This window comes from Lepidochelys olivacea, assembly GCF_965140295.1.
Source record: "Lepidochelys olivacea isolate rLepOli2 genome assembly, chromosome: 10".
NCBI classification, from domain to species: Eukaryota; Metazoa; Chordata; order Testudines; family Cheloniidae; genus Lepidochelys; species Lepidochelys olivacea.
In genome coordinates this window covers 64378874-64405980 of record NC_140420.1, presented here as the reverse complement: position 1 = coordinate 64405980, position 27107 = coordinate 64378874, and the positions used below count along the sequence as shown (strand labels likewise).

Here is a 27107-nt window from a genome sequence, read left to right as displayed (position 1 = left end):
CCATATATGACAAATTTTTGAGATCTGTTAGCCAGTTTTTAATCCATTTAATGTGTGCTTTATTGATATATAGTACTTTAAAAACAATCAGACTGTTGTGCAGTAACCCCTTACAAAAGTCTAAGTATATTACATCTATGCAGTTAGCTTTATCAACCAAACTGTAACTGCCCCAAAGAATCAAACAGGTTTGTTTGATATGACCTGTTTTTTATAAAACCACACTGATTGGCATTCATTATATTCTAGTCCTTGAATTCTTTATTAACTGAATCCTGTATCAGCTTTTTCATTATTTTGCCTCGGATTGATCTCTTACTTGCCCTTTTTGAACACTGGCACATCAGTATCACTCTTCCAATCTCTTGGAATTTCCCTGGCATTCCAAGATTTATTAAAAATTAACATCAGTGGGCCAGATATCTCCTCATCTTCGTCTTTCAGGACTCAGATGCAAGTTATCTAGTCCTGCTGACTAAAATATGTTTATCCCTATAAGTTGTTTAACATCCTCCTTAGTTAAGAATAGACTCAAAAATACTTCTTCATCTTCCTGTGATTTCCTTCCAAATAAAGAACAGAAATATTTATTGAACCCTTTACCTTTTCAGCATAAGTATTAACATTTTTACCATTTCCATCTATTAATAGGCTTATATATTTCTAGGATTGTTTTTGTTCTTAACATACTTTAAAAAATCCTCTTTATATTTCTTGGCACTGCCAGCCATAGATAATTCACTGAGGTCTTTAGCTTCCCTTATCAATTTTCTATACTTCATCACTTCTAATTTATATTGTTATTCATTTCCCCTTTTCCATTACTTATTTTATTTCTAACTTCTGCCTTCACTTGGCCACTGAAAAAGACGTCCTCTTTTTTCATTGTAGAAATATGGCTTTTTGGCCATCTACTAAAATCTTCTTAAAGAGCTCCCAACAACGCTAATGTTGTCAACATTTAAATTACTCTCCAAAGAGAGTTCTAAGTTAAGATCCCATTGAGATGATTGGGGGAGTTGACTGTTGTGTGACAAAGGTGCAGATGCAGACTGAATCTTAACTAAGGTCACAGCTACACTGGAAACTTCAAAGCGCTGTCGCGGGAGCGCTCCTGCTTTGAAGTGCGAGTGTGGACGTGCACGAACGCTGGGAGAGAGCTCTCCCAGCGCTCCTGGTAATCCATCTCCATGAGGGGGCGTAGAAGGGATGGGGCCTCGGGCAGAAGGGGCAGGGCTGCAGAGCTAGCCTCTCCGAGCCAGCGGTTCACCTGCTGCCATGGTACAGGTTATTCACTGCTGAAGTACAGTAGTGGGGCACTGTGCAGAAAGCTGCTTCTCTGTTGTATGTGTTCTGTGAATAAACAGAGGGCTGGCAGTTACTGGCAACTCTCAAACACTAGACACAGTAAACCACTGGTTCTCAAACTATTGTACTGGTGACCTCTTTCACATAGCAAGCCTCTGAAAGGTGTGACCCCCCCATAGAAATTAAAAACACTTGTTTATATATTTAACACTATTATAAATGCTGGAGGCAAAGTGGGGTTTGGGATGGAGGCTGACAGCTTGCAACCCCCCACGGAATAACCTCACGACCACCTGAGGGGTCCTGACCCCTAGTTTGAGAACCCCTGCAGTAAACCAATTAAAAAAATCTATTGGTTCAGTGATAAATTGCAATTTTGAAGTTCTACAAATACTTTGGAGTTAATTCCATAATATATAGTAATGCAAGTAGAAGACAAGTATTCACTTTCATTCCAAAATTTCTGTAATAATCTAAACATTTATTCTGCAAAAACACTACTTCCCTGTCAATTTGGGGCCAGATCTACACATCTGATAAAGTCAAAACCTCTGATTTTATCTGTGTAAATCTTCCAATCCCAGATGCATTGGCACAGCTACATATCTAGGAAATTTGCCACTATTACTGCACAGGAGAAAATAAATAAATAACCACAGTATTTTTCTAGAGTCCTGGGTTAGTTCCCTGGCCTTTAAACTTTGCATGTCAGCCTATTTACGATCTACAGGACTGTTACTAAGGAAATCAATGCCTCATCCATTCATTTTCTTTTCCCTTTTGATGCTATCCTACCTCTCTTTGATAGTGTGTCAGGGTACATCTACACCACAGTGGCTAAGCTACTGCTACCGCTGCAATACAGCTAGCACCACTGTGTTGCCATAGTGTAGATGCTTCCTACAATCGACAGAAGGGGTTTCTCCACTGATGTAGGTAATCCACCTCTCTGATGTTTTAGTTAGGTTGATGGAAGACTTCTTACGTTGACGTAGCTGTATTTAAGTGGGGGTTAGGTTGCAGAGGACACAACTACATTGCAGAGGACACAAAACATTTACTCACTGTAAACCCTTTTTGCTTTCTTGTATTTTAGCAAACAACAGCTTTAGAAACAGAAGATTAAAAGAAAAATATTTAACATGGAAAATGTCAAAAACAGCAGCAGGAATCTACAGATAAAATTGTTCTCTTAGATCCAGATGGGTGATCTCAGCTGATTTGCTGCTCTGCCTACATATACAAAACTCCCAAGGTCAATACACACACTTTCTCCAAGTGATCTTTCTGATTGCTTGTCTCTTGGAGTTTCAAGTTAAAGGATCAATCACAAAATGATGACAACATTGCTGTTGGTGTTTCATCTGAATGAATGTTTCACCTGTGAAAAGACACATCCTCAATAAAAAGATATATATTAACTTATACTAAAATATAAATTGAGGATGGAACCTTTTTTTAAGAAGAGGTCATTTATTGCATGCGTTTTTGTTCCTATAAATTCCTTTATAGGCTTATCAAAGTTGCACAGTAAGTAAAGTGTTACAGTAGTTTGCAAGTCACTGTGAGTTAGATCAATTAGTAAATATATTATTTATATCAAAGAATCAACCTGTCCTGGTGTTTTTACTTTTTCCATTACCAATGTTCGTTTGAACTTCATGGGATAGCACTGCAGTCATTTTTAAAAGTGGCAGTTTCTTCCACCCTTGGATTGAGCCAATGGCTGAATGGTTTAGACACAAACCAATTAGTCAGTGTAATATTTTTGATGTGTTTGAGTTAAAGATGCTGGATTCTATCTATTTCCTCCACAGAATACCAGTCATTGGAGAAAATGAGGAGGGGAAGAAGAGGGGAGAAAATCACCACCCAGAACAAATAAATAATTCATAGATATTAACCTCTCAACTACCTGGAAAGTGTCCTTTGTGGCTCAAATGGTTAGCAGGCTCTTTGTGAAAAACAGCATTTATCATTTATTTAATACACATTGCCACAGACTGCAGAAGAAAAGTTTAAAAGTGATGTCAACAGACAAAGGATCATACTCGGAGTCATCTACCTAACCTAGTGTTTCTCCCCAAGGCAAAAGCCTCTATGAATTCATTCAAGGCCATTCTATTATTCATGCAAGGAACTGCCTATCATAAATGTAATATGAAAAGGAGTTGCTCCAGGTGTGAGATTTGAAATATCATGTCTAATAACCAGTGGTTTAATTTCAAGATTTCAGGAATTCTCATTTAAAAGTACCTGAAGCAAAGTCTAACACAGAGTGATAAAGGAAGTAATTGCTGTATCAATTTGGGAACCATGTCCTATTTTTGATAGGATACACAAACTGTGTTATACTGATAAGGAAAATAATGCAAAAAATCACCAACAATAGCATATGTAAAGATGACAGTGTCAGTGTTAACTCTGAATTTCCTGATTTTTATTGGCCACTTTAACCGTGCTAAATCTTTTAGATACATTTTCAGTTTAATTTCTTTGATTTAAAAAAAGAAGCTTTCAAGGAAAAAATAACGAACGGGAATTATTAACTCAAGAGATTGAAATAACCATTCCCCTTCTGCTCTTTGTTGTTCTCTTTCTCACAGGTTTCACTTCAAAGTCTTTCCTTTACCTCTCCTCCTTTCCTATCGTCACATTCTTTCCCACTCCACAACTTTCTCTTTCCCATCCTTAACCTTTTCACTTCTTTTCCTCCTCCTTCTTTCCTCACTGTCTCCTTCACTTCTCCTCTCAACATAGTCCTTTGCCTTCATCCTACATTTTCTTACCTCATATTTGTCTGTCAGCCCACCTTTATTCATGTCCACTGAGCATTCAGGCAACTTTGATTTTTTTTTTTTTTTGAAAACTGGATTCTTTGATAGCATATAGCTGCTTTGGAGCATTCAAACACCATAGAGTGGTCATATTCTTGCTGAGGAAGGCCAGTGGAGCATTTCCCTTGCATAGATGAACTATGCTACTGAAAAGAAAACGGAAATGCCAGAGTCACCTCCTGTGCCATATGCTTGCCAAACCATCATTGTAATGGGGTGTGGTAGGGGCGAGAGGAAATGGCAGAGCAGAGCTCCACAATGCCTATCATGAAGATGGACAGTGAAGATCAGGAAGCTGTACAGCTGGCTCCTTGTAACACCCTTTTCCCCTGAAGAATCTATCCTCAAGGATTTAGGCAGTTCCTGTAGTTTTAAATAACGTGCATCATTAGGAACTCTTCTGGTCTGCTGGATAAATGCAGTACTTATTTATATGGAGTTTTAAAACAAATATTTCTCAACACACCACAGCAGCATCTATGTGCATATCTGCTATAGTTACTCCTTCAAATGTTATATTTGCTCATTTAAAGGCATGCAAAAATTGTTTTACCAACCAGAAGAGAAGAAAAACTGCACTAGAGCACTAAACTTTCTTTTTCTGCATTTTCTTTCTTCATTGAACATGAAAAAGGAGGCGGCCTGGGCCTTGTTGTTGCTTCATTTTTAATTGCTTACACTGATTTGTTAAACCACATTTTCAGCATGATGCACATGGAGTAATTCACACAACACACGTCATCACTAATGGAAGCTTTGTACGTAACTTTCCATGTGAAAAATGTAACCCATTATAGGTTTTTTCTGAGTTACAAAAAACATGCCATGTACAAAGGGAGCTTTGAGTTTTAATAGACCAGCATATAAATGCAATGATGTTACAAATATATAGGATCTTCCTTTCTATTATAAAGGCTTATTATTTCATTATTTTGATTATGTTTTAAATAAGCGTGGAAATGTGTAAGGAACTAATAGAATGGTTCAGTCAAAGTCACGAGCATGAACTGTTTGAAAGAGCTGTTGTATTCACACAATTGTACTGTTAAATTATCTTTTATTATTATTATTAATACAGTTCCTGATGGTAGCTGTGGTTAGCAAAAACATTTCTGCTAATTTGCATTTGACTAATAGGTGAAAGGTTGATAAATGTTTTGACAATATTAACTGGTTTGTTTTATCTTATAAATTCAATACTCTGCTTTATGAGAAGTCGGTTTAGGATTGTGTAGCGGAGGGTGGGTGGAGCTAGTATGCAGATAAATGACACTGAAACCCCTCCGCCCCAAAAGTGTTAGCGACATCTTGATGAAAGAAAGTAAAAGGTATGCCAACAATGCCCTATACAATCAATCTTCAAGATGCTGGCTGTGTTGTAAATTAGTAAACTGTATTTTATCTCAGATTTTTAGTGACTTGGGTTTCAATAAACAAGCATTAAAGTTACACAATTCCAGCAGTCCATCGATAGTTCTAAAGGTGAACAGAAGTGGGAGAAAAAAACCCCACATCCTCTGGTAGATGTAGTCACAGGAAAAATATCAAATATCTTTTTGCAATGGCAAAAGAATACCAGGTCATGTTCAGTCAGAGTTTCAGTAATGGTATTGGGTGGTACAGGCTTCTTTCCTTGCCAGTACTGAACTCTATCCCTCAGACCCAACAGAGACCTGGGGTGAAATAACAGCCCCACTGCTGTCAGAGTTTTGCCATTCACTTCACTTCAGCCAGGATTTCACAAATAATGCTTAACTTCAGGTAAATTTGGAAAGTAGCATTGAATGGATTGTGCAAGTTCACTGTAGCTGTATTTGCTGGAAAACAAAGCTACAAATCTGTCATTTAGCTGTGTGAATAAAGTGTCCATAAATGGGAAGAAATAGTGAAGTCTATAATATTGCTTTATAGAATATTATGGATGTTGTTGTTTCTTGACAATGCAGAGTACTAAATATTCTAAGCCAACAACACTTTTCCATTTATTTTGCTTTTTCACAGTTTGTTGAATTCACCCTCATTTTGATGAGACAAAGTGGGTGTGGTAATATCTTTTATTGGACCAACTTGTGTTGGTAATAGATACAAGATTATAAGCTACATATTGCTTTTCTTCAGGTCTGGGCCTTATTTTGATACCAGTTCTGGAAGCACCATTGCACCATTTCGGTATGGCAATTGGCTACCAGCATGCTACCTGCAGTGTAGTAAGGTCACTGATGACACATTATTTCAGGTAAAACTGCTTCAAGAATATTGAGATGGTAAATTCTGTATCCTGCAAAGCACAAAAGAATATTTGCAACCCCTTGTGCTTATTATGTCCTTCAGAGTATCTAAAGTTCTAGAAAGTATTAAATAATGCAAACATCACATCTGTTAACCTCATCACATGTGGGCAAACGTTTGGAACGTTTTACATGGGATCAGAAGCACTGTTATGATGCCAGACAAGCCACTCTTGGTTAAGTTATTGAATGTTATGGTACGTTGTTTTTCCAACTATTATGAATTGCAGGAAACTCACTATATGTACTGATGACTTCTTTAGAATTAGATTTCATTTGTCCAAGAAAGTACTAACAGTCTTTGTTAATCAAAGGCCTAGACATTGTTCCCTACTCACTTTCACAGCAAGAAAGGTCAAGAATCAGATTCACAAGTAGTATGCTTGAGAGCATAGATCACTTCTTGTGTAAAGAGGCCAAATTCTTGCAATAGAGGCACTATATTTCCAGATGTGGGTTTGGTTTATTGTTTCTGGGAATTCATAAGGTTGCCTCAGATGTAGGTGATCTTTTCTGGGACAAAGAAGAGAGGATTCCTTACAGTAAGAGAAAGATACTTCCTTGTGGTTGAATTAAATAAGTCTAGTTTACCAAGATTTTGACACTCTTTACAACCTCCTTCCTCCACTGACTGCAAAAGGATTTCCTGTGGAGCAAGATAGTATTCCAGCTCAGTGAGGATCAAAAATTATTTGCTCTCTGGAAGAGTTCTGCGGTGTAAAACTTTGCTCCAGGTGGCTGCAGAGAAATAGGCAATAAGTAGGAGAATTTCATATAGTTCTTTCCAGGGTGCATTTGTCAACAATTAATTTATTAACAACTTAATCTATATTTCTTTCACTCAGAACCACATTATTGTAAAGCCAAATTAAAGGAACAGATTAGATGAACTGCAGCCCAGTTAGTACCTCCTTATGCCACTCCTTATGCTGGCTCCTCGTGTCACAGTGTGGGAGAGGATGCAGAGAATTGTTATATTCTTTATTTACACCAGGTGGGTGGAAAGAGATGGGAGTCAGTGGAGCCTTTAAATTCTAACTCTCCCAATGCACACAGCAGCATAACTGTACAGGCATGTCAGGCAGTGTATGCATATGCTGTGCTGGTATAGACCCAGAGCAATTTACTTCTCTGGAGCAGCTGGGAGAGAGATTGTGGTCCTCCAAGTCACAATTTCCCTCCAGAGCAATGCACCAAAACCTTTTTTACTGAGTAGATCACAATGTCACAATCCAGCCCTAAATAATAATAATAATAATAAAAACACTTTCACAGATAACACTAAGCACTGGTATCAGCATGTGCACCTCCACTGACTCCTGTCAATGGACACGCACCCATTTATGGACTTGCACCTACTTCCTTTGGGAATTACTTAAATATTTGCTGTATAATTTCCTTCCTAGTAGGCTAAGAAATGTGTTATATAACAGCTGAGCTGTAGCACCTTGCACTGACAATTACTGGCTTTATAACAGCAACTGTTACCTCTTTATTCACCTCCGTTCTTCTATAAATGTGCTTCCTCACTAGCTCATATCAAACGATCTCTAAACAGAGAAGTTAGAACTCTGCTGTTTTGCTCACTGGGTCTCCGCAGTGGACAAAACGTTAAAAGGCACCTGTTGATTACATGTAAAGTATAGGACAATAATTTTGATATTTTAATCTGATCTAAATTCTTATGAGCTCTTTTTATAAATCAATAAATACTGTGACAACCTTACTAAAAATTCAGAAGACTCACACATATAAAAATTACTTGTGTATTGCTAAACAATCCATAGTGCCAATCTTGGTCCTAGGTTACCACAAAGTATGGTCATGTAAGCCCCAGAAGACTATGTAAATTGGTTGCGTACTGGGCTGATAAAATCTTGAGGAAGTTTGGATAAATGTGCAGATGTGGAGGAAAAGGAGCCTCATCCCTACACCACAGATGCCTACTCCCTTTCTGCTCAGCAGCCCCCTATGTACCTCAAACCTCCCTCTACCTCCCTGTGGGAGTTACTGTTCTCAAGGGGTGGATTTACACCAGTGCAACTCCAGCAATGTGAAAAAAAAATTGGCCAGGTTCCTTCAACCTCAAATATACGTGGATGCATATACAAAGTAAACCCCAACTATCCACATTATTTGCGGGACAGGTCTGAAATTTGAAAAATTCGAAGCTACACAAATGCTTTCAGATGTCAATTGTATATCCTCTGCTTAGACTTTACAATGACCTACACTTGAGAAAACCCATAGATATGGACTGGAAATCAGGCAAAAACATTTAACAATTAGGGTAATTAACCATTGGAAAAATTCACACAGAGTGGTGGTGGATTCTATGACACTGACAATTTTAAAATCAAGACTGGATGTTATTCTAAAAGACATGCTTGAGGAATTATTTTGGGGCAGTTCTACAGCCTATGTTATTTAGGTGGTCAGACTACATCAGGGATTGGCAACCTTTGGCCCGTGGCCTGCCAGGGAACACCCCTGGCGGGCCAGGCCAGTTTGTTTACCTGCAGCATATACAGGTTCGGCTGATCGCAGCTCCCATTGGCCGCAGTTCGCCCTTCCAGGCCAATGGGGGCTGCGGGAAGAGGCGCGGGCCGAGGGATGTGCTGGACGCCCTTCCCGCAGCCCCCACTGGCCTGGGACGGCGAACCGCAGCCAGTGGGAGCTGCGATCGGCCGAACCTGCAGACGCAGCAGGTAAACAAACTGGTCCGGCCCACCAGGGGCGTTCCCTGGCGGGCCATGTGCCAAAGGTTGGGGATCCCTGGACTAGATGATCACAATGGTCTCTTTTGGCTTTGGAATCTCTGGATCTACATTGAGAATTATTACCCAAATTTGTATTTTTCTTTTGTATATAATTATGTGTGCGCATGTATATATGAGAGAAACGTAAACAATTAATTATGTATATATGTGTAGACACAGAATAATTAATGTGTGTGTATAGTATTGAAAACATTAAAACTAATTTTAGGAGGGGCAGCATCATGCCAGAAGAAGAATTACCTCTTACAGACAAACTAATAGCCTTTGGGAGAATTGCCAAAATATTCATTCCATAGTTAAAAGTACAATATAGAAGCATTTTAGGATGGATTATGTGGGATGTCTGTGCCCACAATTTTTTCATAATTCCCAGGGACTTATTTTTCTTTTCCACTCCTTTTATTTTAAATGCTCCAAAAAATCTCTTAGCACTCAAGCGTTTAGCAATATGCGAGTTCCTCATAAGCTCCTTCAGCAACTGTAATATCATCAGGTATTCAGTAAATGAATTACAGCTGGCCAAAGAAAAGGAAATAATCAACACTCCAGGCTATAGCTAATTACATTTGATAAATTTCAACCCTTTATGATTTTTTTTCCCAAAAGAAAGATCTGATTTTGAAATTGTAGAACAATTTTAATAGTCCTCACCCAGTTTAGAGAATGAATTTGATATGCATCCGTATATTTGCTATAGTAGCCTCATTTTTAGTAATTAAATTCTGCTCAGACTTCACATAGAGTACAAAAAAACCTTCTGATTTAATATTTTTACCAAAATATAGTTTATAGGATTTAGATGGAGCTGATTTGATTGTTTAACCCTCTTTGAATAAGAATTTCTGCAGCCACCAATTTCTCCTGGCTTTAATCGGGTCTCAGAGTATATAATAATATTCCTCCATTTATATACTGTCTTTCATCCCCAAAGATCCTGAAATATTTTACAAACACAGAACTATATACTCCCCTGTGCATATGCAACACAGAGAGATGAAAGGCCCAAATTACATAAAGGAGGCAGGACACACATTATACAGCTGTTTGGAAAAGGGATAAAGAATATTGAATCCAATTGAAACTGTAGGGGAATGTAGACAGATAACCCAAACTAATATTTGGCCTGGTCACTGGTCTTAATATCCCACTACCTGCTAAAGGTGCCACAAGATTTTTAATGGCTACAGGTGGTCAGGACCTTATTTTTACATATCCAAAACAGAGCACCTTTGGCAGCACAGTGCTCCTTAACTTTATGCTGAGGCATTGATTCAAGATATGATTCAGTCTTCACTGTCTCTGTTGAATCATCTGTACCACTTTTGCAGCATGCATATGTTCTTCAGAAGTCTCTTATCCAAATGCTGATGTAGCCCTGCTTAGATTAGAAGATATGATGGAATCAGAGCACAAGACAGTATGGAAAATAAATACTTCAGAGTAGATAAATGCAAAGTAATTCACTCTGGAAGGAATAACATGGATGACTATTACATATTTCTGGTGTTCTAGTTGAACTGCAGCCACACAGGAAAAAGACCCTGAGTATCATTTTCGACAGCTCAATGAAAGCCTTCGCTCAATGTTTAGGGAAAACATTTTTTAAGCAAATAAAATATTAGGATGTAAAATGAATGAGATTAAATCAATATTTAACATACTATAATGTCATTCCACAAGTCAACAATATAAAAAAGTAGAAACGAGTTCTAGAGATAGGTGATAAAAGTGATCAGGGGCATGGAAGAAGTATTTAAAAGACTGGGAATATTTATGAGGAGATGAAGAGTTTGAGGGGACATGATCAAATTATACAGAATAATGAAATCATATAAGGCAAAGCAGGTATTCCTATTTATAATACAAGAAAAAGGGGAGATTCAACTAAATTGGAAGGGAAAAAAGTTAATACAGACATAAGGAAATGCATTTTTTGCATACTGCACAACTAACTTGTGGAACGTATCATCACAAGACATAACTGAGGCCAAGATATCCAGAGCTGTGACTGACTCTCTTACCACTCTGCCTCAGCAAGTGTGAGTTTTGCCGACAACTAGATTGTGTGTCAATTCCTTACCATATCAATCTGTCTTCCTCACCAGCAAACTCCTCAAGGCTCTCCCCATCCAAACCTCACCTAGCAGGTAAAAGTCACTCTACTCCAGCCTCTGAGATGTTTCTCTGCAATGCACAGCCCCTACCCTACTGTGCATTCTCAGAAGATATTAAGTTTGCCACTCATTAAAGATTCAGTACATCACAGGTTATTAATTTCACTTTCCACCCTTCCCTTCAAACAGAGCACTGAATTGGTTTATAGTAAACATAAAACAAGTTTATTAATGAGAGCATTAGTGATACCATGTGAAAGAGATAAAAGGTAGAGATTGTTACAAGCAAATAAAACTGAAAAGAAGCATCTAAAAGTCTAAAACTTAATCTAGCAAGATACAGTCTTTGTTCAAGATAGTTTCTTTACCCACAGTCTCCTTTCCAGCTTTTTTACTGGCCAGTCTGTAAAAGATCAAATCACGAAGATCAAATTGTTTGGTATCTTTGTCTCATAAGATTTCTCCCTCTGTTCTGTATATTCCCAAAAGGACGTCTTTGTCTTACAAGTCAGGAAGACCTCCTGGGGACTCAGTCTCCTGCATCTCTTTGGGATGCAGGAGCCATGTTAATTCTCAGCGTCTCATAGACTCATAGATATTAAGGTCAGAAGGGACCATTATGATCATCTAGTCTGACTTCCTGCACAATGCAGGCCACAGAATCTCACCCACCCACTCCTGCAATAAAGCTCTCACCTGTGTCTGAGCTATTGAAGTCCTCAAATCATGGTTTAAAGACTTCAAGGTGCAGAGAATCCTCCAGCAAGTGACCCGTGGCCCATGCTGCAGAAGAAGGCGAAAAACCCCCAGGGCCTCTTCCAATCTCCCGTGGAGGAAAATGCCTTCCCGACCCAAAATATGGCAATCAGCTGAACCCTGACCATGTGGGCAAGATTCACCAGCCAGATACCCAGGAAAGAATTCTCTGTAGTAACTCAGATCCCACCCCATCTAACATCCCGAGTTCAGGAGCAGGATTACCCCTACTGGTTTAGCTTGATAGCTTTGTTTTCTGCCAATACGTAAATTGAGGTAAACCCACATTCCTTAATCTAGGACAGACTTATTTATCACCTTTACTTAGGCAAAGCTGTCTAGTCAAACATGTTCTAGTAACATCTAGCGGGAATTCATGACTTTACATATACCATTAACACACACATTTTGCAATATTAATAACCAGCATGTTATTAGCTTACATACAATAATTCATAAGAAATATTTTGTACAAATATTATTGCAATAGTGTGTAGTGTGTGAATACCAGGGTGCCTACGGTCACAGATTCAGAAAAGCATTAGACATTTAAATAAATAAAGGAGTGTACCCACAGATACCCAGGTCTGGTTTAAAATATATATATATTTAAGATATGAAGGTATGTATTCCCTCAAGGTCCAGGACCTAAACTAACCACTAAGTGATGGGGATTAGGATGAAACTTTCCCTTAGAACAGGTTATTTTATTATTGCCCACTATGGGTTTCCTTGAAACTTACCCAGAAGCCTCTGGTAATGGCCACAGTCAGAGACTGGATACTAGTCTGATCTATAGCAATTTGTATGATCACAGATGCGTATATATAAACACACACACACAAACCTTTTTATACGTGTATATATATATATATATATATACACACACACACACACATATACTTTTTTATACATACATAGACACACGACAGCCCGAGTACCAGCCACTAATTTGCTTCTATTACTACTGTATCAGTTTGTTAGAGCGCTAAAGTATGCTTGCATGAAGTGTAACTGAGAATTGTTTACATACAGTAGCCACCAATTTTGTACATATAGTACAGTCTTTAACCCTTCTGTCAAGGTTTTCTGTCTCCGCTATGGTTGTCACCAAAGAGAGAACAACTAAAACATTATATCAAGTAAACAAACTTCTATTTCACACAAAAACAGTATGACTAATGCTCACTGTTCTTTCCCATTTGTCTATTTTTGAGAGGAAGGTTAGACTTTATCCAAAGAAAGTTGAGAAGACTCAATAATCTCAAGCAGGTTTCCTTTAAGACACAAATTAATTATAAGATATTATAATGTAATTTGTTAACATTTATTTAAAGGCAGCTTTTTGTATTCCCAGAAAATGAAACAAAAACCTTCTTACTAGAATTTTAATAAGCCTTTGATTTCTTCTGTAATATTTTACAGTAGTCTGTAAGAAAACAATTGGAGAAGAACAGATGTTAAAACCTCTGATTATAGATCGTTTTGGGGTTTTTTTAGTTAAAAAACAAACACTCTCCTATAAAACATGGCTTATTACTTTTTTTCCTGATGCAATCAGACTGATCCTGCACTTTTTGTATACCCAAAAATTTCACTAAATATCATATTAATGTATTGTTTGATGTGATGTTTTATACTGAAAAAAAATCAGGTACATTTAAAAAAATTCTTTGTACATTGTTAGTAAAGCTTTTTTCAGTCATGCTAAAAACAAATTGGGCTTGTAGTGCATTATGGTTTCTGCCGGCTTTCAACTTCAAACATATAATTTACTCTAAGCAAAGCTAAACGAAGAAGTAATTTATGGATACTGTATATAGGAAAAATGCACTGGGACTACTGACTATGGTTGCATATGCATTTTGTGGTTTGATGCTTCTGTTAGCTATTACCTCACTGCATGCTAGTGTCAATATGAATGAAGCAAATAGCTTTAGAATGCAGAATGTAAATGTATCTTTTCTTACGAGCTGCCATTGATACCAAACGTATCAAAATCCCAAGTAAATCCCAGAGTATAGCTCTTTTAGGATTTTTTTAAAATTACTATTTAGTAATTGCAATAAGATATCAGGTAATGCATTTCTAAAAAGATTATTGCACTACTCAGGAAGTTAAATTAGCTCTCCCTTCATCCATAATATGCCTGAAGTGTATATTCATGCCTCTGAAATATACTCCCTGTCATGCTTTATTGTTTAAATATACATTGGCTATAGAAAACAAATACATAATAATATTAAAGTGCCCAAAGTTTTTTTTTGTTTTGTTTTGTTTTTCTGATCATGGTACCCAATGGATAACTACTACTTGTGAAACACCCTTATTTAGCATTTATTAAAATCTATTTAAGTATCTTTATTGTTTGACTACTGACTGACTCAAAATAAGAAACTACAGCAGCAGTCCTAAATTTGTGGTGTGTCCAGGACATATGAGTAGCAAAGACTCTGCATATGCAAAAGGAGAAAATGCAGCAATAATTCTCCTTCAGGAATTGTAAATGCATTTTTGAGGGGGATGGCAGAAGTAAACTGCGTGATTGTGAAAGTTGAGAGATTGACAGCATGGATATGTGAAGGTCTTCCCACTGTAAAGCAGGAGTAATCCCATTGCAGTCAATGGAATTACTCTGATATAAAACCAATATAAGGCCTTGCCTATACACAAAGTGGTATCGATATGAACAGAGTTTGTCTCTACACAAAAGCTGCACTGGTTTAACCAAAATCAGTTCAAACCAATTTAGCCAAACTGGTAGAAACCCATGTGGACAAAGATATATTGGGTTGAGAGAGGCTACATCAGTTTTGCTCGCACCTGTAAGTTTACTGGTGCAAGCTAAACCCATAGAAGCCAGGTTTAAACTAATATGAGTAACCACACAGGGTTCTGCACCAGTAACAAAAATGAACAAGCACACACACAACTCTGTGTATAGGCCAGGCTAAAATGTGCATTTTTAAACTGATGTATTTAACAAAATCTTGTTTGACCACTGTTATTGGGTTAAACCCAGCTTTATCAGTAAATTTAATGGTACAAGCTAAATCAATAAGACAAATTTCAAACCCATATAAGAGAATCCACACAGGGGTTTGCACCAGTTTAATTTTTTTTAAAACATGTTTAATTAAATCAGTGCTTTTGTGGCAGATAAGGTCGAAGTGAGAGGATTCTCAGGCCCTGAAATCTGCATTTATGTACAACACAGGCACTGCAGAAGCAATGGCAGTGCACGTTGCCTACGCGATCTTGCCAATGTACACCTCCACTCTATTTCCAACAGATCAATCTCTGACAAAGTGTATAGTGTACTGGGCAAATGTTCGTGCCAGTTAAACCCACTACAACATGAACAGTTTGTTCAGGCCTCCTACACGGGTAAACAGTAACTTGGTTGCAGAAGCATTTCTTTCATTGTGGGTAGCAAAGGGATATGACTCTCCTCCCCCCATTCCCCACAGTCTGTATGAGTCTAAAGGAATCATTCTCCTGTTCATTCTGCTTGCAGTGTATTTGTGGCACAGCATGAAAAACAAAGGAAATTTCTCCTGTGTTTCTTAAATATTGGCTGTCTCTGTGATAAAACTCCTGAGTGACACCTTTGCCTGGTTTCAGAGTAACAGCCGTGTTAGTCTGTATTCGCAAAAAGAAAAGGAGAACCTTAGAGACTAACCAATTTATTTGAGCATCCATGAGGATACCTGCTGAAACCAAGGTCATAGTGAAGTCTGCAAACATACTGGCCCTGGATGTACATTCTCATTCTGTTTTTTCCCCCCTCTCAGCCTGGCAAATGTTATAACCCTTTTTACTAAACAAATTAGTCTATAAGAATAAAATAAATAACCTCACTGCAACATACACACTTCAGGCATATAGTGGAGATTTATACAATCCACGTCATACATCCTTAATGGTTCTTACTTTGAAATTTACTTTATAGAGTATACTTGTTTTTAATTCTGGTTCTTGAAATATTCTTCTAAACAAAGCTACAATGTAGAAACAAACTGTCTGGATGTAAATTAGAACAAACGAGCATTCATGAAATGCAAAGTCACATAACTTTTCCACCAAACAGATGAGCAAGACAGGAATTCTTTTAGCTGCACATAGGTGGAGCCCACTTTAAGTACAGATTTTACAGCAGTTTATAGCAGGGGAGGCCTAACTGTGGCTCGCAAGCCAGATGCTGCTCTTTTACTGTTAAACTGTGGCTTGCGGACCCCCCACTCCCGCCCCATTCTTCACCTGCCAGACTGGGGGGAGAGCTCAGGACCTCTGCTTTGCAGTGGGGTCGTGGAGTAGGGGCTTCTGCCCAGCAGGAAGAAGGGTCTCGGGGCTTCAGCAGGAGTGGGGCTGAAGCCCCGAGCCACATCAGGTGTGGCTCTCGAACTTCTGAAGATTATTGTATGTGGCTCAGCAGGTCAGTAAGTTTGGCCACCCCTGGTTTATAGGGTTCCCCCCACAACACACAAATATGGCTAATTCTAGCAAGAATTTATTTAATGCAGTGCCTATATGTACTCCTGAATTTGCAGGTCAAGGAACATGTATGTCATTTTCTAAGCTGGATCTAAGTTTAAAAAAAAAATTAAGGAATTCCTGGTTAGCCATATATATGATTTTAATAAGGATACCTGCTGAAGAGACTGATTCTATCACACTGCTTTATATTTGTACTTGCAAACAATCAAAGGAAGACTGTAAAAGAAAGTATTTTAACACTTATGTTAATAAAAATGATTGCTGAATATGCTGGACAATTCCTGTCACATGAATTTTTATTAAGTCAGTAAATAAGTATGATCAGTTAATTAATGAAAGTTCTTTATGAGAAATTAATACTAATTGTTTCCAAAAACATTATAGACTAGTTCAGTAGTGTAATGAAATATTGATCACCAAACAATTGTTAATTGAAACCTCTTGAATCTTAAGAGTAATTACATAATGTTCACTTTCAATTTTCTTTGTTAGTTTTTTAATAGTTTGCAGATTAACACCTATGAGAATATTCTATAGATAGCTCCAGGAATCTATTGAGACCCTTCACATATACACTGAGTGCTACAAATGGCCATTGAATACAAGTAATTTGTTTCCAAGAAACAAGCTGAAATGTCATGCAATTAACATGAGAGAGACAAACTCTACTCTGTTTCACAGGTGCAACTCCCATGGGTCCAGCAGTTCTCTTTACTTTGGGCCAAATCATCAAGCCGAGTTGCACAGATGTTTGCGGCTAATTAGTTCCTACTTCCCATTGTGTCTGCATTAGCTTGACTAGCTGTAAGGACAATAAGACTTTGTGAAGAAGAGGCACAGATACATGCTAACCCTCCTCCACTGCAGCAAGACACAGAGCTGTTGTGGATTTGTGGTTGGACAAGGATTTCATGTAAATTAAGCCCCCCCTCCCCCAGTCATCCATGAATTTTGGGCAGCCCCTCTCTCCCAGCATTGTTAGTGCAGCCCCAGGGCAAAAGAAAATCTTGTGGAGCAGCAACAGGGAGAGGAAATTTGTTAGTCTCTAAGGTGCCACAAGTACTCCTTTTCTTTTTAGGGCGAGGAGAGAATCTTCATCCAGGGAACCTAAGATGTATTTGATTAAAAATTAGAGCTATCTGAGGTGCACTGGGGAGATAGCATGGGAGACTTGCTCATCCTCTCTTTTCCCACAATAGGCCACTTTCCTCTCCCTTTTCCAGACATGGCAGCCAAGTGGAGGCAGCCAAGGGACAGCAAACTTGGTCCACTTAGTCTGCCCTGTGCACTGACTCAGCAAGGGAGGATTCAGCTCTTTATGAAAAAACTAGGTTAAAAAACCCACAACTGGTTATCTGGAACACAGGACTTTATACAAACAATAATTATGAAAATAGTTGATAGACATTTTAATCACATATGAAACTGACAGAGGAAAAAATCTTGCCTTTTACCTGTAGATCACTTGCTTGAACCCAGCCAGGCTGATTATTATTTTTTGCACACACAGAGTTTTAAGGACAGAAGGGACCACCATATCACGTAGTCTAACTTCCTGCACATCACAGGCCACTTCATCCCACCCAGTTGCCCCTGTACTAAACCCAATAACCTGATTACACTAAAATATTACAGCTACAGAGGAGCCTGAACTATTGTGTGCCATAAACAGAGAATAGACAAATAAGAGCCATAAACATAACTCCACAGACTGCTATAATTAAGAAATTTTCACCTCATTAGCAGGCTACATGAAATATACATTAAGCTCAGAGTAAAACTGATTGTGAGAACTGTTCTGAGAAATGAGATGAATCAGTGCTAGAACTTGGCCCTAGCTCCACTCCCTTTGCACATGGGGATTTCACCCAAGGTCTACAATGATTTTCCTATAAAGTAACTCCAAACATAACCTTTGGGAATTGCTTCGGGGATTCATAGCAGCCCTGTATTAAAGTCTGTCACTATTCTGAAAGAATGAATAGGGTCAAGGGAATGGATCAGATTACATCAAGTGTCAGGTGTATATAAAAAAAATCCCCAGGAGAGGATACACCAAGATACTATCTCTACAAGGTCTTCTCTCTTTCTCACACACTTCATATTACCTCGAAAGTTGCACTATACAATCACTGCACTAAGTATATTTTTGGGGAACAAAGTGTCAATCTAGCAAGTGCACTTAATATACATTTCTTCACGAAGTGATGTTGTCTTTTTTCTTGGTTAGCAGAAAGCACTCTTCTTTAAATGGGAAAAAATTCCATAGTCACTCACTCTCCCTTCTGAAGGCACATGGTACACAAGGTTTAAAAGAGGCAGAGGAGGAAATTATGGGACTCCTTTTCTTAAACACTGGCAGCACATCGCTGTATCTGATGACATGAGCATTCATGTCTGATGAGACCTTGAATCTATTTTGTCCCAAGAGATATACTTCAATAGTTCATATTGAACTGCAGTGACACCTCCTGGTAAGAGACATTTGCAGCTTGTGTTAGAGAACTTTCTTTGGTATTCATGCATTTTTTGGCGAAAAGGCAACCATGAAGTCCCCAACCTTGGCATCAAAGGCACATTGTCTTGAATACTAGGAAGAAAGTTCTGATTTATAAGTAGTATTGGCACTTCAGAATCTCAGGAGTTGAGTTTAAAATACTCGAGTATCATTCTTTAAGGTCTCTAGATTTATTTTACAAAGGATTTGCTTTCTTTTCTTTAAAAAGATAGCTGCAAAATTTAATCAGCTAGCACCTTAATTCATGCCATGAATCTTGCAAAGTGTTTTTCACAATTCTCTATGAAATATTGTCTATTTATCAAGATCTTACATTTGTACCCTCTATGGATTCCTGACTAATAGAGCTGGCAACTATTTTTGGGAGGGATTAAATTACAATAGGAATTCACATAGATAACAATATTGTAAAACTGAATGTGTCTCAGAAGGCACAAGATGTATCAAAACCTCCCCCCCCTTTATAAAAACCGACGAGTTCTGTATAACGTGCTAATGCTCTGGTATACAGAACAAACACTTTTAGGTAGATTAAGTGGACAGATTAGGGATACTATTTAGATAAATAAAACAGTGCTGAAATGAAATTAACTATTTCTAATACTAAAACGTACTGTGGGCTTCATCCTGCAGATGTAGCATGAGGAGAGGGATGCCCATTGACTTTAATGAGAACGCCATGGCCAAAGCTCCTGCAAATTGGTCCATCAAACATTCAGATTATGTTGATAATTGATATAGCAAGTTTGTGTGAAAGTTTAATGTTAGTTTTTCTTACATTTATTTGTACATATTTAAAGTCTTAAATTGCAGTCTGATTTTTCAGCAACAACTCCTATTCAGCATTTTCAAAATCTTGATTGCTCATGTTATAACATTTCTGCTCTGTCTTCTGTGGTTCCTTTAAACCATACAATTTTCTTTATATATTAAATGAGAATCGGAGGCTGAATTTTAGCTTTGGTTTCATCTCTTTTTTTCCCCTTTAAAGAGGTAATTACGACATTTTGAAGCTTTGCACATGCACAGACAATCCAAGAAAATTCATTTGACAGAAACAGGCTTAGAGAGTTGAACCGTCTGCCAGCCTGTAAAGCAGTGACAACACATTCAATCTCCTAGTGAATACACATCTGTTAAAAAGACTTGCAGCACATTAAATTAATGCATAGGATAAAAAGAAATCCACCATTTCAATTAAAATAAAACAAAAACATTAAATGTGTACTTTCTCCTGTCACATACAAAACTAAAGAGTCTAACTGGAAAGAAATTTTTAAAATTCTAAACACCAGCAAGGTAAATCCTAATTTAGTAATGAACTGCAATCTTTAGAAACTCCTCATTGTCTGTTAAAAGTGACGAACCATGTATGTGACGTTAGATGTGGTAAATTGATTATAACTCCATAACAGTGTTATTTTCCAAACCATACTGGTTTATAGAATTCAACTGCATTTTATTCTCACTCTACCTCACTCTTAAGCTGATGAATACCTACATACAAACCAATCTCTTTCTCTTCCCATATCTATCTATCAACATACGTACATCTCCCAATTGCGAGTAATGCAGTCAACTCAAACTCTTGTTGGATTGCTACTGAAATCTTCATGCCACCATCCTATCTCGTAGTCTCATTTTATTTAATATATTCTCTCTCACATACTGTCTATATCTATATATACACACACACAGATGCACACATAAAAAATTGCTTTTCAATGTATGACACCAAACCTCCAAGACATTCTGGATGGGCTCAGGAGTCTGCAGGCACAGAGTAACTTGAAGCACTGTAGCTAAGTATTGTAGGCAGAACTGGCAGTGATGCCTATAGTCAAGGTTCCCCAACACTTCTCACTATAAAGATGCTGTTTCCAGTTGCTTTGCCAAACTTTAACTGTTTGGTATGAAATTTCCTATGCTGGGTGTGTGCCCCAGACTAAATCTTTTCAGAAAAGTTTTAACTAAAACAGTTTAGATGTTTTGGAGAACAAGATTAGGGAAAATATACTTATACCTATATTAAAAATTATTATTACTGTTTCATTGAGAAGCTGTAGTACTCCCATGCTAGAAGCATGGCCTTGAAATTTAGTACAGGGAGGATATTGCCCTGGTGTCGACAATGTGCCTTTTGCAATTCCTGTGAAATTGCACATGCTTAGTACAGACTTGTTAGTGTTTGGTAGATAGAATCTTCACAGAATATGTCTGCAAGGACCCCATCCCAGTGGCTGAGCAGGCTCTCTCTTCAGTTGCTGCTGCTACTATGTCACCAGGTACCAGAACAAAGAGCAAGAACATTGTCTCTTCTGTACTCTTAGGGTATGCTTACACTGCAATTAGACACCCATGGTTGGCCCATGCCAGTTAACAGAGGCTCACCGGGATTGGGCTAAAGGGCTGTTTAATTGTGGTGCAGATGTTTGGGCTCAGGCTGTAGTCCAAGCTCTAGGACCCTGCTACATCACAGGGTCCTAAAGCCCAGGTTGCAACCCAAGCCTCAATGTCTACACTGCAATTAAACAGCCCCCTATCCTGAGCCCGCATCAGCAGGCACAGGCCAGCCATAGGTGTCTAACTGCAGTGTAGACATATCCTTACCGTCCCCCTTCTGGGGCCAGACAACATGGAGGAGGAGGTAGCCTGATTCATATACAGAGAGGAAAGAAGCTGAAACTGGAAGGGGTGTCAGCAGAGGGAGTAAACTGGGACAAGGCATTGGGAAGTAGGGTTGGAAGAAGAGGAGACTGGTACTAAAGTCAGCATGATCAGGGAGGAGAAAGTCATACAAGGAGGCAGGGGAGAACTTGAAATGGTGTGGGAGGAGGTGGGGAATAGAAAAAGACTAGGATTGTTTGGGAAATGAGACTGGGTCTGGGAGGAGGAGCCTGGGGAGAGAGGCTGAGACTAGTTGCCAGGATGTGGGAGGAAGACTGGGATGAGAAACCAGGGAGAGCAGTGGGCAGAAACAGGGGTAGAAGGGTCTGTGCCCACTATAGAACATTCCCTTCCAGAGCCCAAATGGAACCCAAGATTTCTAAGTCTGATCATTCCTCTGCTGTCAGCAAATATCTGTGAATCCCATTGACAAAGCATATGTCTCATTCCCCTCTAGTACTGGTCCACATAGTAGATAATCGACTACTGTTAACAGTTATACCATTAGAACAACTGGCAGAGGTCTATGAACAAGATGTAAAGGTTCCAACCCTGCCAATGACCCATATGGTGGAATTTCTATTTTTTTCACTTTGTTTTTCTAAAACCATAGTGAATTACACACAAAAATCAACATTAAAAGAATGCTAAAAAGAACTCAAAAGGCGGAATTATGAGTTACGATACAGTTTTTAATTACATGAACACATACTGTTTTTTCCAAACAAGATCCTTGCCTCTTTCAGTGCAAAAGGACAGACAATGCGCTGGGGATGAATCTGAGTTGTGTAATGAAAGAAGTTATTGTCTGTAGTATCTGTGCTTCATTTGTCGCAGCAGTTGAAAGGTGTGTAGTGAAAAAGACAGATTGCAGGAAAAGAAAGGTTGGTCAAAGCAGTAGAATGTTGCCCTGAAGTACCTTCCACTGCCACAGAGCTCCTATGCGATGGCAGGCAAGACATTTAAACCAAATTTTTCACAATTGGTCACTATTTGTATGTTCATTTTTGGGGTGACCAACATGAGACTCTAGAATCTCCAGAGCTGCTGGGCACTCATAGCTGCAAGTGAAGTTAATGATTTGAACATATAATGCTAAGTGCTCTAAAAATCAGGTCATAGGCATTTCAAATTATTTGAAAATAAAATAAATTAATATTTGTGAAGCACCAAAGAAAAGCCCATCACGAGGTTTGAATGTGGGGGGGGGGGGGAGGCATGGGGCAACATACTGAACAATGGGGATAAAACAAAATACTGAATAGCTATTAATTAAGTGAGCACCATCCATCCTGTGTACTGAATAAGGCAGGGGGAAAAATAGTATGTGATAATGTAATATAAGACTGTGTTGTGACGCATATGCACAAGAGGTTAAATTAAGGTTGCACAGGAAACCTTCATTCTGGCATTTCCTAACTTTAGAGTGCTTGATTTTGCAACCTTAATGTTCTTTTAACAATTTTTGTATGTAGTATATATTACAATATCAAAAGCTAAAGCTTACCATTTTGGGATTTTTCTCATTTCTAGCTGAGATGTTCCATATCAATCTTCTGCTTTGTTCCATACTTGACTTCCCCTCACCCAGAGATGATTTTTATTTTTTCCCCAAGTTTGAGAGAAATCCATTTACCTGTTTTTGAATTATGGAAAGGTGAAAAAAAGTGATTTTTTTAAAAAAAAACATACACAATTTGAAAATGGCTGATCTGTACGATCTGACATTTTCAGGTTGGCTAGCTCTGACTCAGTACTGGGTACTTTCATTACTTGCCAAGGGGAAAAAAAGAACACCCAAACAACAGATATAAACATTTTTTAAAAATTGGTTTTGTGCATGCATGGTAGCTACAACATCATCTGCACTGCTGAATTAGCACTGTAGTTAACACCATGGTTGTAAGTTTTCAACATATTTCTCTGTAGGAAAATCAGAAAGCAGGAGGATTCTGTACTGAAATTCTTATGCTCCTGTGGAGCTCCTGAAGGTTCTAAATAAACTTCACAAGCCTAAAAGCCTGGTATTGTATTACACTTCCCAGATAATCTGCGTGGCTGGAGGCCCAATCTCCTCCTTCTCCCCTATACAGAATCTAACACCTTGGAGCACCATCTGTTGGGTTTTGAGAATAGTGCTGTAGAGGCACCCGACTCCTCCCCAAATATTCTGTATAAGAGAAGTGAGATCTATCCCTGAAGAGACCCATCCACATGTAGGACTAGCTGTCACAATCTGGCCCATGGAATTTAAAATGCAAAACCTTGTCTTCATAGAATATTAAATTAAAAAACTTTAATGCTGTAAAGTTGGGGAAAGAAAGTGTTAGTCTCATAGTAACACTCTTTGGGGTTAGTGAGTGAGTAGGGGGAAGGAACAATAGGTAGGCGAACTGTTGAATTAAAGGAAAGGGTATTGGAATTATATTGGATGCACTGGGGAAAGGACTTATTAGCTGATGAGGCTGAGAATTGATAAATTTGGAACGGGTCTGAGAACTACATAGGATGAGGGAAACTGAGAATGGAACTGATAAACTGGGTGAGGCTGGAACTGAATTGGGGAAGGGGAACTGAGAATATAATAGACTGGGAAATGACAGTGAACATTTGATTGAGTGAAAGGTGATGCAAACTCAATAGACTGGGAGTAAAGACAGAATAAATAAAATAGAGGAGAGGGACTAAGATTGAAGCAGATTATTAACTGATACCACAAAACTGATGGTAAGAACATCTGTGCCCATTTGTCTTTGTGGATAAAACTTAGAATCTTCAGCTTCAAGAAAGACTCCTTTGCTACTTGAGCTAGAGGAGTAACTGCACTAATTAATAACATTAGTAGGCATTTATCCTTTATGTTGACCACTCACTTAAGTGGAATACAACAAACTGAGAAAGCAATAACACTCTTCCCTTCAAGGGAAACTTGTCCTTAGCAAGTAAAGTCTGTGTTTGAAATCTAGTATCTTTCCACCCCACAAGGTAACAAACAGGAGCTTTACACCACCAAAAAGGGGAGATTCCTAATTTTCCAATGTGATATCAACTAGCTTGTAAGTCTTGGAACATCCCAAGATATCAGACTTCAAAGTTATGACATATTTCTTCCCTCCCTAGCTATTTTTTAATTTATAAAATGTAATAAAAAGGTTCTCATTCCTTCTGCTTCTCTAAGGGTAGTTTACATTATTTGAACAATAAACCAAAGCCGAATCAGCAGCAAAAACTCCAGCAAAACCCCTTCCATGATAACTCAAAAGGTAGGGCTTTCCCCACTAGAACTCAACCACCCATAAACCACATTTCCGCTGTCAAACTCACCCTAGTCAGACATGAGGGGAAAGGATGGGCCTTGCATAGTGGCCTGCCAATCAAGAATCCCAAACTACTACAGACCAAAGATAGTGCTTCTACCACAACTGAAGGCTCCTCATGGAAGAAGCTCTATCACCAACCCCCTCTATGTCAAATAAAAGAGAATACAGCTCATGTGTCTCTGCTGATCAAAGTATGGCAGCAGTCTCTCACATAGGAAGGCCCCACACCAGTTGGGGCTTCACAGATTAAAGTCAACATCTTAAAATCCACCCAGAAACTAACAGGCAGGCAGTACACATCATGGAATACTTGTGTTCTGTGCCCTAATTAAAGTATACCATTTACTAAGTGGGCTGCTGTATTCTGAAAGCTCAAATTTCCAAGTTAACCTGAAGTGTAGCTCCATTGCAAGAATCTAGCCTCAAGATAACAAAGACATAAAACCCTGCAGTCAGACCCACACCCAAGAGAAATGGGTTGCAGGTACTCACAGACTGCAAACTTGAGTAACAAATGGCCAATGCACTCACTGAATAGATCATCCTTGTCACAGCATTTGGCTGTTTCCTGCAGGAAACATCACTTTGGTTTTATCTGGACTGAGCTTCAGCCAACTCTCATCCAAGATCCAGCCACTTCGAAACACTAGGGTAGTCTTTCCACAGTTATGGTGCAGTCAGGTGAGACAGTACTACTGAGTTGAGGTGTTGTCAGCATATTGAAAGTGAGTAATTATAGGCTGTCGTGCTAGTTCTTCAATCAGCACCATACACAGATTGAACAAGATAGGAAACAAGATGCAATCTGGTGGAATTCCATGCCATAGCACCCTATGGAGTAAGAGCAATTGTCCCACCTTCTGAGAGCACTTAAGAAAATAATGGAGTCACTCAAGAGTGGCTCCATCTACTCCTACTGCAGTCTACAAACAAATCAATACCCCCCTTTGGTCATCAGTGTCAATGGCTGCCGATACACCTGACAATATCAGCATAGACATCCAGTCTTTGTTCATCCTCAGATCATTTACTAATCCCATCAGCACAATTTCTACCCATATACCAAGATCTGTAGCCAAAACATCAAGGAAGTCTGAGGAATCTAAGTACTTAAATAGTTGTCTCACCACCAGAAACTTCTCTTAACTCATAATAGAAGATGTCATACTGGTCAATAATTAATCAGACTGATAGCATCAAGGGTTGGTTGTGAAGCAAATGTTTCACAGTTGCCTCCTTAAGAGACCACCTGAAGGGAAACATTGACAATTCCCACCAGCAATGGACCCTGTACTTCCTTACTACCCTTTATCATACAGGAAGGACAGGCATCCAGAGGACATGTTTGATTAGTTATAACTTTTTTTTGCCTTCTGAGCACTGTGCAGTGAGCTAGTAGCAATGAAGACTGTCCAGCTTTACAAGAGGGGATATGAAAAATAGACATTTTTGTATATCTGTCTAAGACATTTTGAAAATAGATTTTCTTTAAAATACAAGGCATATGCAGAATACTTTGGATGATAGCATGGTATGAGGTTTTTATTGGCACTTCTTCTGGATAACCTGCATACGTCACACATGGCTTATTACTTATGATTAATGTGGCCATTATAAATTGATGCCAATGAAATCCTGTAACTACAGAACATCATCATGCAGTCTCTCTCATATATACACAAAAGTAGGTATATAGCGTTGCTGGCCAAAATCTGAACTGACATTACAAAATCTTTACTGTTCACAATATCAAAATAAAAATCCTTATAATGGACAGTTCTAGCAGGTTCTTCTTATACTACTTACTCTTACTCTCTCCTCCAATTTCTGCAGGCCAAGATCTTCAAAAGTGACTTGTTACTTGGGGGGAGGGGCGCGTGGCTTTATTTTTGGGTGCCAAACTTGAGACTTTAAGGGGGCCTGATTTTTGGAAAGTACTGATAACCCATACTCTAGACTTCTCTCTACAGCAAATTAGTGCTTGGCAACTTAGTGTGCTGAAGATTCACATCCTGCCTTGCT

At 38.5% G+C, this 27107-nt stretch overlaps 1 protein-coding gene across 2 annotated transcripts in view; it reads right to left on the bottom strand.

Moving 5' to 3' along the window:
- The window catches only part of SEMA6D (semaphorin 6D), a 276200-nt gene that overhangs the window by 245294 nt on the left and 3799 nt on the right, over positions 1 to 27107 (bottom strand). The window contains exon 2 of one of the 2 annotated variants that reach the window (XM_084641683.1): positions 23273 to 23401. The exons of the other annotated variant lie outside the window; for it this stretch is intronic. The gene's annotated coding sequence lies outside the window, so the exon portion shown is untranslated. The remainder of the gene's footprint in view (positions 1 to 23272; positions 23402 to 27107) is intronic. 2 annotated transcript variants of the gene reach the window in all.